This window comes from Rhamphochromis sp. 'chilingali' (genome assembly GCF_963969265.1).
Source record: "Rhamphochromis sp. 'chilingali' genome assembly, chromosome: 12".
Lineage (NCBI taxonomy): Eukaryota > Metazoa > Chordata > Actinopteri > Cichliformes > Cichlidae > Rhamphochromis > Rhamphochromis sp. 'chilingali'.
This window is the reverse complement of record NC_137939.1, coordinates 15365135-15379662: the sequence shown is the minus strand read 5'-3', so window position 1 is coordinate 15379662 and position 14528 is coordinate 15365135.

Sequence of the window (14528 nt, the reverse complement as noted above, 5' to 3'; positions counted from 1 at the left end):
TATTCTTTAAAGCATAAATATAAAGAATTCAATATCTTGTGGTTGTCATCTTTTTGTGATATTGTTTCATTTTAATGCAATGTGTCATTAAATGGTCCAACATGAAATACCAATGCAGTTGGTATTTCTTAACTGGTCTGTTAACAGCTTATCTTAACGATGCTCAACTTGACAAAAAAACTAAACAAAAAAACCCAACACCCAATTATTATTATTATTGTTATTATTTTTGATTATTTCCCCCATGACTACAGCTTTTTTGTGGCTAATTTTCACATTCCTGACAACTGTTCACAGTGCACATTTTTCTATAACTCACCCAATTTGTGTATTGTTTGTATTGAGACTTAATTACGGCATGATTAAGGTTGTGATTGATGTGAATGACATGTTTCATCCTGTTTAGCTTCTCTGGGTAGGTACATTTTGTTTTGAAACTAGTCAACAGTAGCATGTGATTAGAAATCTCTGTGAATTATGGATGTACATTGCTAACAGAACTAACTAGCTAGCATGACCGTTAGCTACTAACTCATTATTTTGTTCTTACCATGAGTCACTGGAGTGATGAATAACACTGCTTTACTCACAGAGCTTTAAATTATTGACATTTTTAGGTTTAATAATTAAAGAATATCTAGTGAAGCCTCGGAGACTCTGGGATTTTGGAAATGGCTTAGATGTTGAGTATCAAACTGTATGTTATGTATGCTATATATAGTTTGATACACAGCACAATAAGCCGTTTTATCAATAGGACAACGCTTTAGAGTCTCTGAAGTTCTGAAACTTGTTACGTTCCATTCTTACAGGTTGTTGACTCTTTCACCAGTGTTTGGGTTGAAAATATTTTGAATACAGTTACATCATCATGCACTTTAATGTTCTCTATTGCAATTTATAATTTTCCCCAGTGGTTAAACTTGGAGCAACTGCTTGCTGCAAATGTTAACATGGGTAAGCTCATCATTGAGGTGCAGCTTTTAGGACATTGACAGATTTACTAAGGCCTCAGATGTTTGGTCAGAGCAAAGGGCCAGTGAGAAGAGAGCCAAAGGGACTAATTGTAAAGAGCATTCTGTCACAAGCAGCACTGATGTCAGATGCCTTGCTGAGGAGCCATGATGTAGGATTAAGTCTGCTGTGTAGCTGAAGTTGAAATAGATTCAGCATAGTTGTCTGCAAAGGTGGCAAATCCATTCTGGACTTAAATATTTGTGCAAAGCAAACTTAACCTTGTGTTATACAAATGCAATAAAATGTTATTAGTACATGATAATACAAACTTTTATAGAGTTTGTATGTAAGTTTTCATTTTAATCAATGTATTCAGTTTGAATTAGTTATATATAAACACGAGCAGAGAAAAGGAAGGAGAATTTTTAAAGATACCTTTATATTCTTTTCCCTACATCGCTCAGGGTGACTTTGCCTCTGTGGATTCCCATTCATTTCCTATGGCGGAACACCACAGATGTAACAAAGTTGATTAAAACACTCAAAATTCAATGAAAGAGGTGCTCATCGCTTTTAGATGTTCAAGTGCATAGTGTGGAGGATGTCATAAGGCCTCGAGGCAATCGGATGTAACCCCCCCCCCCCCCCCCCCCAATATTTATGACTGTTTCATTTGTAAATTGGTCAGATTTGACCCGAATACAACGGGAAGGTAAGAGGGAGAATAAGCAGATGAATGCATTTTCCTTTTCATAGAATGATACAAATAACCATAATAACTATATAACATATAATCATTAATTGCAGTTAAAAAAGAGTGTGTTTATCCAACACACACAGCCTTCTTCAGTTCTTAGGTTTTACATATGACAACAAAAAAGAATCAATTGAGTTTCTGCAAGCTATAAAATTAGTTCAGAACATTATATAACATATTATTACACCATGCTACTGTTTATTTCACAAAAACTGAATATAAATATGAAAGCAGTGCATGAAAAACGTCATGACTCCACAGCTTGTAGAACTACCTCATAGCACCAGGTGTAACTTCAACTAATTGTTTTCTTTTTCAAATAATTTACAGTGAAAAGCGTGATGAGTGCCCCCAAGTGTCCTTTTCTTGAGACATTTTTTTATTTTATTTGTGTGTGCATGTGGAGTCCTGCCTGTGCCCCTCAACAATAACATTTAACTATTAATCACAATTTTGCTAAATAAAAGGATGTGCTTGCATCAGTCACATGATGACCATTAACCAATGCTCACCCTTGACATTAGAGCGCGCTGGCTAGTTAATTAATGATGTGACTGATGTTTTCTGAGGTGTTAGGAGACACACTGTCTGCTCAAATCCAGCTAAATACAGTCAAATTGATTGGGTGGCATTTTATTTCATAACATGGACAGTCACCTTAATATACAGCCAAAGCAACCCAGCAGTTTATTAAAGCAAAGAAGGTCAATATTCTTAAATGGGCAGTCAGTTATTTGATCTTAACCCAATTGAGCATGCATTTCACTTGTTGAAGACTAAACTTTGAACAGAAAAGCCCACTATGTCTAAATAAATAAATAGATCTGGGTAAATTCCTAGATGATTAAACATGCAACTATTATGCTGGTAATAACTGACTAATGACTAAAGAAAATCAACAGCCTATTTATGCAAGATAATTCATAATTTTATTGGGTAGGGGGGGGGGGGGGGTTCATTGTAATTATTGTTATTTAACTCTGTCATGCATGAATTATGACAACCTCATTTTTTCTTAAGTATTTTTATTCATCTTTTCATGCCTAAAGATGAATAAAAATACTTGATTGAGGTTGTCATAATTCATACATGAAAGGTTTAGAAATGAAAATGTTATTTTTATTTATTACTTTTGAGCCCCTGAAATGAAGAGATTGAGTTAAAAAAATAGTTTCTCACATTTCGGGGAGGGGGGGTCGAAAACACATATCTTGTGTTTTCGATCTTGTGTGTTGCTCAGTAGCATTCAATATTTATTATTTACGGTTATTTATGCTTATCTTGGTTATTGCTGTGGTTCCCCACTGTGTTGTTCTGTTCTTGCTTGTTTTCTTTTTTCCCAGCAGGTGATCTAGCAGATTTTTTGTGTCTTTTCTCACTGTCCCGCTTCCCCTCTGTTTTTCTTTCCCTCTCCTTTTCTTCAGCTTCTATTGTCTGTCTTTCCCTTTTCTATCCCCTGGTCATGTCTGTTCCGTTTGTAATAACTTAAAAGATAAGAATAAACAAACAAACAAACCAAATAATAAAGATCAATCAAGTGGGCCAGTCTGGCAAAGCCATAATGATAAAGTGTTTGTGAGTTTGTGATAAAGTCATACAATCTATTGTAAAATATTTTTTCCAGTATCTTAGACAACTGCGGTGGTAAAGAGATGGGCCAACAGTTTGTGAGAAGACGTTTATCTTCAGGTTTATATATTGGAAATAACCTTTGCAATTTTCATCTTATCAGATAATAAACCATTCTGTAGTGACTGATTACAAATGTAGGTACATTTGTAATCACTGCCCCGGGGCAGTGGCCACCCTACCCATTAGCTCACAGCAACAAGGTCCCAGTTTTGAATCATCTGGCCTGCTGGGGCCTTCTTATGTGGGGTTTGTGGTAGCTAATATTGTTTCTTTTTGTGCTGCAGTGTCTAATCTATTTGTTTTAGTTCCTGTTGAATATATTATGTTTTATGTTCTTTTTATAAATTTCCCGAATGTCCTTTCTATCCCTGCTGCTTAACTTATGAATGGAGGGCACTTGTACCACCAGTAATAAAAGTCAGTAAGACCTGTGGTGGACTAGTAGTCAGTTACTCAGGAGGAACAATAAAAACCTGTTTCCTAAAGTGCTAAAACTATGAATCCTTTCCCAGTCACTCATAATGGTTTTCAAAATATTCATTCACGTGTTTACCAAGGTGTGTATTCTGTAAATCTGAACTTGCTTACTTTGATTGATGTGATATAGATAAACAAAATAAATCAAGTCACAGACTCACAGTCACTGTGAGTGAATGTAGAAAAATTAAATAGGACTATGTTTGATTTCAGGCTATGTGATGACATTTCCACTACAACCAGTGCCCCTTTTCTATATTCATATCACCTGTTATTGTAGGTGTGAGACTTCTTATAGAGACACCGTTTTGTATATATAAAATTCTGAGTGTTCAAACACCCAAGAAGTCTAAAGTTTCACGTGAGTATATTGATTGCATCAGTTAGAATTAACTGACTAATAGCTTGTTTCAGTTTTAATGAATTGCCATGAAGTGTAAAAACCCTTACTGAGCAAAAAGTTTATCCTAATCATCCAAGTTTAAAGTAAAAGTGTGTTGTAGGCTTTTTGCCAGGAGAGGGCAGTCTTTCAACATACTGACTGCATTCTGACTCCTCTGTACTCCTCAGCTTACAGCCATTTCTAATAATACCTTTACTGCTGATGACTGAACAAACAGCACAGGTCAGCCAATCATTTGTTTACTTGATTAAAAATGCAAAAACACAACTGGGAAAATGACCCAGACCTGTGCTTGTGTTTTTTATGTTCTTGTGCTGTGTACTGGTGCATTAGCACAGTGTATTAGTGAAACAGTTGTTATGTACTATATCAGTAAATGTGTAATACTGTAACCTTTCAGCAAGATCGCTGTCAGGGAAAGAATTGGAGTCTAAAAGTGGGGAATATGAAGACGTCTGAAGAAAGAAAATGAGATGCACAACTTCAGTCTGTCATGGCCTGTGGCTGCAGGGTGCGTGTTGTAGAGAATGAAGACCCAAATGCTGACAAGCAGAGGTTAACTTAACAAAAAGTGAGACATTTTGTTTATGTTAGCTGATTACAAACATAAACCAGACAAGAAAGCCAACACTTGGAAATACCTTGACAACATGGAGAAGGATTAACAAACTATCCAACAAAGGGCTGAGAAAGACAGAGACAATGTGCACACTGAAGAGTGACGAGGGAAGTGGAAACACATGGGAAAACAGCAAGAATGCATTAGAAATAACAAGACAAGGGAAGCAAAACTGAACACACTGAACACAGAACAAGTGAATGTCAAAATAAAACAGAAGTACGCAAACACGCAAACACTGACAGGAACACACAAGGGGAGAAACAAGGAAACATATAAGGGAGACGAAACACATACGTGACTAAGAGACTGAGTCCAAGGGAAGCGAGGAAAACAAACATGAGATGTAGAGGGAATAAACAGAGACGTGACTGGGGAAACATATACACAGAGGACATGACAGACTCTTACAGGAGACACAGCGATGACACAAAGACAAGAAAAAGAAATACAAAAAAACTCACAGACATAAAAGAACTAAACTCCAGGCTAAACTATATAAACGTGAACTTAGAACATCTGCATAATGCAACGGAAAGAATCATGTATACAAAATAAACTAAAAATGCTGAGTCAAAGACCAGTCGTGATTGAGCCAAACCTTGTTGTGATTTGACACTATATAAATAATACTGAATTGAATTTAAAGTGCTACTGCTCCTCCCTGTTGACCACTTGAAGGTACATAATTTCATTTTTGCCTCCATTTTACCTTGTGTCATAACAGAGAAACAGATATGACGTGTAAAATTGATCAATTTGTTCAGTTTTTCTAATCTGCATTTTTTTTAAATTTTTAAACATGTTATTGATCAAAGTCTGGAGCTTTGTATTATTTAAATACTGTACATTATATAGGTAATTATTATTACCTATATATCTATATATATTATTTAATGTGATAAGAATAGTGCTGTTAAAATTAACGTGTTAACATAGATGGATCGGGGTGGATCGTCTGGCTGAGTGGTGCGACAGAAACAACCTGCTGCTTAACACCGAGAAGACCAAGGAACTCATCGTGGACTACAGGAGGAATGCTTACCCACATCCACCCATCCACATTAAGGGGACGGCTGTGGAGCGTGTGAGCAGCTTCAAGTTCCTGGGAGTCCACATCTCCGAGGATCTCAGCTGGACGACCAACTGCTCCAAGCTGGTCAAGAAGGCTCACCAGCGCCTCTTCTTCTTGAGGACTCTGAGGAAGAACCACCTGTCCTCAGACATCCTGGTGAACTTCTATCGCTGCACCATCGATAGCATCCTGACCAACTGTATAACAGTCTGGTACGGGAACTGCTCTGCCTCGGACCGGAAGGCGTTGCAGAGGGTCGTGAAAACTGCCCAGCGCATCGCCGGAGCACCACTTCCTGCCATAAAAGACATCTACAGGAAGCGGTGTCTGAAAAGGGCTGGGAAAATCATCAAAGACCCCAGTTAACCATCACATGGACTCTTCACCCTCCTGCCCTCTGGGAGGCGCCACAGGAGCCTCCGGACTAAGACCACCAGGTACCGGAACAGCTTCTTCCCCACAGCTGTCAGACTCCTGAACTCTGCCTCCTGACATCTGACCCACGTTAAACTCATGGACTGAACATACACACACCCACAATGGACAACTGTACCCTCAAACACAATAATAACATGGACTGAACCACCACTCACAACCACTAGCACTTTATATAGCCTCTGTAGAAACTATCTACACCCTCACTTATCTTAACTGCACTACTGTATAGCTCTGTGTAAATAATCATTCTGTACATTCGATAATCTTTAATCCTACAACTGTTTACAACTTGCATAGTTCCCATTTCTGTTTAGCTGTATATCCCAGATTCTGTAAAGTTATTTATTTCATATTCTGTATAGTTTTTCATATTTATATCCTGTTCATATCCTGTACATAGCTTGTACTCACTACAGCCTGTACATACTTATAGTTATAGAATATTCACAACATACTTCATACCGTGTACATTATAACATACCATAATAGACCCATTTCTGTAATATACTCACATATCTATATTATTGCTAATATATATTGTAATATATCTATATCACTAAAGCACTTCTGGATGGATGCAAACTGCATTTCGTTGCCCTGTACCTGTGCATGTGCAATGACAATAAAGTTGAATTCTATTCTATTCTATTCTATTCTAGATTAAGCGTCATCACAATTAACGCGATAAAAAAAATGAACGCTATCAACGCATCTGGAGTGCAGCATGACTCAAAATCCCTGAAATGTTTCTGTCAACGCATTTCGGGCAGTTTGCCCAAGTAGTTACCTTCTCACGGAGCATCGGGGGCTCAGTAAGAACACACACTTTACATAGCTTTGGTTCCTCGTCTCAATGACTTGAAGTGCCTCCCCAAGAGTGACAGAGAGAGAGTGGATAAATGTTTACAGAGCTTTTTTGAATGTTCAAAATGTTCAGTGTTTTTACTCTGTCTGTTTGCTCATGCAAAATGAAATGTTATTAATATAGAATAAAAATGAATGATATTTATTCGTGATTAATCAAAATTAATCCACAGTAACTGTGTGATGAATCTCATTTAAAATTGTAATTGTTTGAGAGCACTAATATATATATTATATATTAGTCTATGCTTACCTACTAGTATGTAGGTTTTTTAAAAAGTTGTATTTCACAGGAGAGAACCTGTGCAAAAAGAAAACTATTCAAATTCTCTTGGAATTTAAGCACACATTCCTTGTGTTTATTCTCCATTTAATTCGTTATATTGTATAAATGTCTGTTACAAGCTTAAATATAAAGTTGAAGTGTAATTGCAGCCAGGCTATTGATCAAGTAATAGTGATTAATCGTGATTAATTACAGAAAATTGTGAGATTAATTTGTTATTTTTTTTAATCTATTGACAGCATTAGGTAAGAAGTAAAATCTTTGACACTGTTTAATTTGACATTGAAAATATGCCATAAACTGCTGTCAGTGTCGGGTCATTTCTACAAGGAGGAACAGGATGAGCACTGCTAGAGCTGCAAAATTACGTCCATCAAGTCACTGGTGTGAAAGTCCCTGACCAAACAATCAAAACTTAAGTTCAAAGGGATTTGTGTCTCCTGGTGGGATCAAACTAGAAATCTTTTTAGGCAAATACTACGCTATGAAGCCACTGGACCATAATATTTCTTATTTATAATTATTCCTTGACAGTTCTTTCATTTTTATTGTTTTAATTTGATGTTTTATTGTTATATAGAGAGACATATGGAAAAGGGTTAGGGCCACTGGGGAAAAAATTCTGAATTCTGAGAAAAAAAGTCAAATTCTGACTATTTTCTCAAAAAAAACCAAACTAAAGCTGTCTCCAGTTTGTTTGTTTCTTCCAGTGGCCCTAATCTTCTTCCAAAGAAAAATACTGAGATGTTTATGTTTTCAGAAAGTTTGAAACCTGCTTCTAGACTGAAGTCTCTCAAGTTATCAGTGGTGGGCTCCAGACTGATGATGTTATTGATTAGTTTGGTGTCTGTTCAGTGGAACAAACTGCCTACATGACCTGAAAGCTTCCACATCTGCATCTGCATTCTAGAACATTTCTCAGTGTTATCGTTACTTACACTGTGTTTGCGTGTGTGTGTGTTGAGGGGGGGTTCATGCTTGGGTTAGATGTGGTTTCTGGGTAAATGTTTTTAAATGCATTTATCTGAATGCAAAGCACGTTAAGATGACTTGAGATAAAACGTGCTGCATAACAAAACTGACTTGTTGTTTAAACAGTGGTTCCTGAACTTCAGATGTAAACTCACAACCAAACCTGGCAGATGTTCCCCTTCATCAACAGGAATGCTTAACAAACATGTTTTTTTTTTAAATTTAATATTATTTAACCAATCACAAAATCTCATTTAAGCTGAATCACAAGTTAATTGTAATTAACAGTAACATTTTTAATGGTTAGCTCACCACAGTGATTATACTGTTAAAACACGTACATGTAGGTCGGCACACACTCAGCTTTAACATCATTCTGCGCTCCTGGCTGTCTTTGTATAAGCATGCTGTCTGTGCAGATGCTTGCATGAAGAGCCAAAGTTGTGTTAGGTGTATAATTCAGCTGTATCTTTCGTGGATGTAGTTGGCACTTCAGGTGAAAGAAAATGTGTCTTTTATCCTTGTGTGCAGATAACTGAAGAACCTTTGCAATCCAAGTAACGGCACAATTGTGACTGGAATTTAATTAATTTAGTACAGAAATTAATTAATTTTAGTAATTAATTTAGTGTGATATTACTAAATTAATGACACTGTAAACTACTAAAAAGTCATTTAATGCTACAGTAAATAACAGAAAAGTATTGTTGTACTTTTCTGTTATTTACAGTGTCCTTATTAATTCATTTTCTACTATCTTTATGATAATGCCATTTTTTTTAAGTTTGTCATGGACTGATTTGTTTAGATGATGGTGATTTGTTCTTGTCTTGGGAAATTTGAGGTAACTTATGTAGTTATCCATTATCCTTTTAATTTACAGAACTTCTATGTGGAGTTCTTCAAGGCTCCATGCTGGGACTTATTCTGTTTTTAATATACATTCTTTCTTGAGGCCAGATGATACAGCAGTTTCCTGATGTTTCTTATCATCTTTTTGCTGATGATATTCAGCTATACTACTCAGCCTTCTGAAATTCATAAAAGAATTTGTGTAAAACTTTCCAGACCAATAGATGTAATATCTTTGTTTCTCAGTTCATCTTGAGTTTCTTTAGATTGTGGAATGATGTGTTGACTTTTGAGATTGTTCACCTTGCTACACTTTTTAAGACAGGTTTTATTTAACTGAACTTGTTTGGCAGTAATCAGGCCAGGGTGTGGCTGGTACAAGAGAAAATGCATTTTTAAAACATTATTATGATTTTTGTGCATGTTGTAAAAGAGGATGTCTGAGTAACTTCTGAAGTGACTCTATCAAGGTTTGCACAGATATATACATCATCACTGCACTAATTAATTTTTGTCTTTTCATGTGATTTTTTTTTCATTTTTAAATACTTGAAACCAAGCAATGTATTAGTCCCTGGCAGTTGCTACAGTTTGTGGTAATGTATGGTATGTGTAAAAGTCACACAGTTTTGTTTAACACTGTGTGTATCTGTAGTGTGTTGGGGGCTGTGCACACAGAGAGTCTTGTTTGCTGGTTAGCGTGCCCTTTAATATTGTATTCAATGTCATACAAACATACGAATATTGAACGAATATTTACAGTAAATGTTTAAAGCAAATTAAAACCCAATATAGGATCTATTTAAAAAAACAACAACTTTTAAACACAGGTACAGTAGGAGTTGATACTTTCATATTTTTCTGAGAATATATCTGAAGCAGAAGCGTATGTGATCACAGTTTCCTGCCTAGATAGTCGTTCTGGTTTCAAAAATACAACCCAGAGGTTTGTGGCTTCATTTCTGTTAAGCTACCTCCAAACTAGAGCTCATGGTTGTGTCAGTTATGCTTCATTTCTGATCACGTCACTGGTAAATGTGGTCAAGACACCTCTGTGTGAGTCTTACGCTTAGATGTAGGATCAAACAGATTTTCCCACCAACAATTTATTAAAAAAGAAATAAATAAATAAAAAAAGGCAACCTTTCTTTTAGGGGGCATGCATATTTGAAAAAGTCACCCAATGATGTCAAAACTTTATGTTGCATTAACATTAGTGTCTTAATTTTTAGACACTAGCAAAATAATGTAAAGGAAGATATAGTATTTGTATTAACTCCTCCGAACCTTGACATCACTTTTTTGATTTGTTAAACTACCTATTTAAGCTCAAAAAAGGCACCTAACTCAAAGGATGAACGACTGTGCCCACACGTAACATACAAGTGAGCATAAAAATGCATATTTAGACACCATGTTACTGTGTTTCCATTTCTTTGGCTGCATTTAATTAAATTTGACAAATATAGCAGTTTATTAGACATCAAGCAATATTTCTGCAGCAACACTCTAAGTCCCAGAGAACTTTTTGGTGAGAAGAAGTTTCAGGCCTAAATAATTATTTATTGTAGATGAATAGTATCTGAAACACATGTCATCAAGAGACAGGAAAAAATCCAGGAAAGACCTGATATCTGTGACCTGACTGATGCATCTGCCACTTCAGTTGTTCTTTTTACTGTTTACCAAAGTTTAATCAGTGGAAGGGTGACTGTCAGGAAGCCATAAGGAAACAGGGAGAAAACTGTTGAGGTATGCCAAAGTACACAAGAACTAGAGTAAAAATCAGTGGCAAAAGGGGGTTATAAAGCCATAAACCAATATGAAGAGCTTGGTTCGAATCAAAGAAAAACTTTGTATGTCCTTCAAAAAGCTTGGAAAACTATTTCTCTACACTAAATATTCAAACTACAAGTTCATAATTTGTTGAAGACTAAAGGTGGACATATCAAATATTGACCTTCAAGCTTTTGAGAATTCTACATGCTCTCTTTTTGCCTCTTTATACCGTATCTCCATCTTGTCATGTTTCATGCACCCATTTTCCAAGCAAAATAAAGACTTTTACACAGCAGTGTAGTAACATTAGAGACAGACTTGATAGGTGTGTGTAATGTGTTCCTCCTTGTGTTCTACAGTTTCTGAAAAAAGTAGAAATAATCTTAATGACAGCTGGGATAGGCTCCAGCGCCCCCCGCGACTCTGAAAAGGAGAAGCGGAAGCGAATGGATGGATGAATCTTAATGCTAAAAGTATATCAGTTAGCAGTTGCTAACAGCAGTAACCATTCTAGCACATGCAGCATATGGCACAATGACAGTGATTGCATCCATACACATGCTGCATTAAGGGCAAGCATAAGTCTTGTTCTACTATTATTACTCCTGCCGCCACACTAATATCTTCCAATTAATCCTAACATTATCCTCCAATTTTACACAAAAGGCAGTTAAACAACTACTTGGTGGCCAGGACTCCAGAGTGGATGAGGTTTACTAGTTTATAATGAAGGTTACTGCAGCCACATTAGTTACAACTTCCAACTTTATCCAGAATCCTGTACATTTCGTATGTTTGGCACGGTATAAAAAGTATGACGTGTTTTGATCCTTTGAGACAGCTAGCATCAAGCAGATAATTCTTAAAAAACAGATAACTCCTTTAATGACTTATTTCTTTTCTGTCTAATGGCACCAGTAGCACCTGGATTTTTGTTGCCCTGGTGGTGAATGTAGTTTAGCAAGTTACTAAAGTGCACTTGAGAATATTTTTTGCAGTTAGTCACAGCTCTGAGAAGTCTCTAGCCACAAACCCACAGCCCTGTGCAGTTCTCTCATACTTTCAGTTTACACCTGGGACCACAGTTTAAGCAAATTCAAATGTAAAACTTGTAAACATCAGAATGGATATTATCATTAGAGTAACTGTACTCACAGCTTATCATGATATGCATGGATAGCTATTTACTTCTCCTAAGGCTACATATATAAGGCTACATAAGTCATTTTCTTTCAACATTTTTACACAAATTTTCTGCATTTTGTGCAGAAGAGACAAATTTGGACAATTTCCAAAAGTTATGTAGCAGAATTTCCCAAGTACAGTAAAATGAAGCACTTAGAATACTTTTTAATATTAAATTCTAAGTCTCATTTAGTAGGATGAATGTGACACGTGTAACACAAAAACAAAAATATTAATGGATTACCCTGCGCCCCCCCCCCCCAATTTTGGAGTTTTCAGATGGTACACTTGTTTAACTCAGAAAATAATTGACTAACTTGAATGTATGCAAATTTACATTTTAATATTTTCTTCTCTGCCACCTCCGATTATTTAAAAAAATAAATAAATATGGTTCAAAGTTTGAATATACAGTCTGTGTAAATTACTGTTAATTTTAGCTTCATATATAAAATACCTTTTTACACATCTATTTTTTAAAAGACCTGTTGACCCTCATTCATGGCATTTTTCTTGCACATTGAAATCGAACGTAATGTTTACTGAATATTAAAGACAAAGATCTGTATCTGTATTTGGGTATTGCCTGTGTATTAGCTAATTAAATTATATATATATAATAATAATAATAATAATAATGATTGCATTTATATAGCGCTTTCGGGACCCCTCAAAGCGCTTTACAATTCCACTATTCATTCACTCTCACATTCACACACTGGTGGAGGCAGCTACAGTTGTAGCCACAGCTGCCCTGGGGCAGACTGACAGAGGCGAGGCTACCATATCGCGCCATCGGCCCCTCTGGCCAACACCAGTAGGTGGTAGGTGAAGTGTCTTGCCCAAGGACACAACGACCGAGACTGTCCGAGATGGGGCTCGAACCGGCAACCTTCCGATTACAAGACGAACATTATTTATATATTAAAAAAGAAATAATTCAAGCAGTTTCGTATTTGAAAACACATGAATAAAATACAACTTCACACAATTTTGAACAGTATAAAGTTATATTTCATGATAATGCTAAAACAGAATATTTTTTAACATTTAATAGTCACAATATCAAAGGCTGCACCACATGCAAACAAAAAATGAATAAATAAATTAGTACATAGTCTAACCTGAATTTTCCAGTTAATATTCAAAATCATATTCTGTTAATTATGTGTATATTTTTCATTTTCAAAACCTATTCTGCCTACCTACAATACTGCCTACTACTGCCATCAAGATAATTTAGACTAAGAGGCAAATATTCATATATTTAGCAAAATATTTCCTCAGTTACATCGAGAATAGTTGTAACAATGTGTGAAGAAATGGACCGAAAGGGTTTTTTTTTGTTTGTTTTGTATTTATGTTTTTTTAAATATGTATCTTGGAAAGTATAAAAGCTAAAAAATTAACAGTAATCATTATGTATGTTCAACAGTTGACATAAAAACTGTCGAAGGTTTAACAGAAGATGTTCTAAAAAATTTCATAATTTGAGACAAGTGACCCAGGTCTCCATAACAAAAAATACACTAATTTGTACCAGAAACTGATTCGTGCTGAGTGTAAGAAAAACCAGTGAAAATTGTAGGCTTTTCTCTAAAAGACTTTTTCATCTTCAAACATGGTTTCAGATTTCGATGTTCCAAACAATGGCCTGAAAGGGGCTCAATGTATAAAGGAAAATTTCACAGCACTTGTTTTACATGTTCAAACTTTGTGCAATAGAATGTTTATGTGAAATGGACAAGTTGAAGGAGAAATTTGGCTGATGTGAGATGGAATGACCCGCTTCTAAAAAATCTGATATTTCTCTAAGATGATGTTTGGTTTTCCTGATGATTACTGTATTTGCTGTTCCCTAAAGCAGCCTTTGTATTTAAGGACATAATGCTCTTACATATCAGAATTACTGAAAAAGGTTGATATTCAACTTTATTGAATTTATGTTTTATCAATAGTTGACCAATTTCACATTCTTATGGACGGTATGTTCTACCGTTGATATGTTTAAACATTTTTTCAATTTCGCAGCATCATAGTGAGTTTAAATTGAAAAGGGTATTGTATATGAAATCAGAGCACTTTTGTGTTAGTTTTCTTTTAGCCTAAGATAATATTTGTAACTTTGGCGCGTATGCTGCTCATTTCCTTTTTGGTGGGCGAAGCCACGGCTATATAAAGCCCAGCACATCGTTTGTCTGTCTCACTCTCAAGTCATGAGCTGTGGTGATG